The sequence below is a fragment of the Propithecus coquereli genome, unplaced genomic scaffold (assembly GCF_000956105.1).
Source record: "Propithecus coquereli isolate 6110/MARCELLA unplaced genomic scaffold, Pcoq_1.0 Scaffold3, whole genome shotgun sequence".
Taxonomy (NCBI): domain Eukaryota; kingdom Metazoa; phylum Chordata; class Mammalia; order Primates; family Indriidae; genus Propithecus; species Propithecus coquereli.
In genome coordinates this window covers 3,168,958-3,169,288 of record NW_012148618.1, presented here as the reverse complement: position 1 = coordinate 3,169,288, position 331 = coordinate 3,168,958, and positions in this window count along the sequence as shown.

Genomic DNA, 331 nt, shown 5'->3' with positions numbered 1-331 from the left:
GGGATATTGGTCTGTAGTTTTCCTTTTTTGTTGCATCCTTTTCTGGTTTTGGTATCAGGGTTATGTTGGCTTCATAAAATATGTTGGGGAGGAATCCATCCTTCTCAATGCTGTGGAACAATTTCTGCACCAGTTCTTTGTAAGTGTGGTAAAATTCGGGTGTGAAACCGTCTGGTCTGGGACTTTTCTTTTTTGGAATTTTTTTATTGCTGTTTCAATTTCAGTCCTTGATATTTGTCTGTTCAGGAATTCTACTTCTTCCTGGTTGAGCCTAGGGAGGCTGTGTGTTTCTAAAAATTTGTCCATTTCCTCCACATTTTCCAGTTTGTGT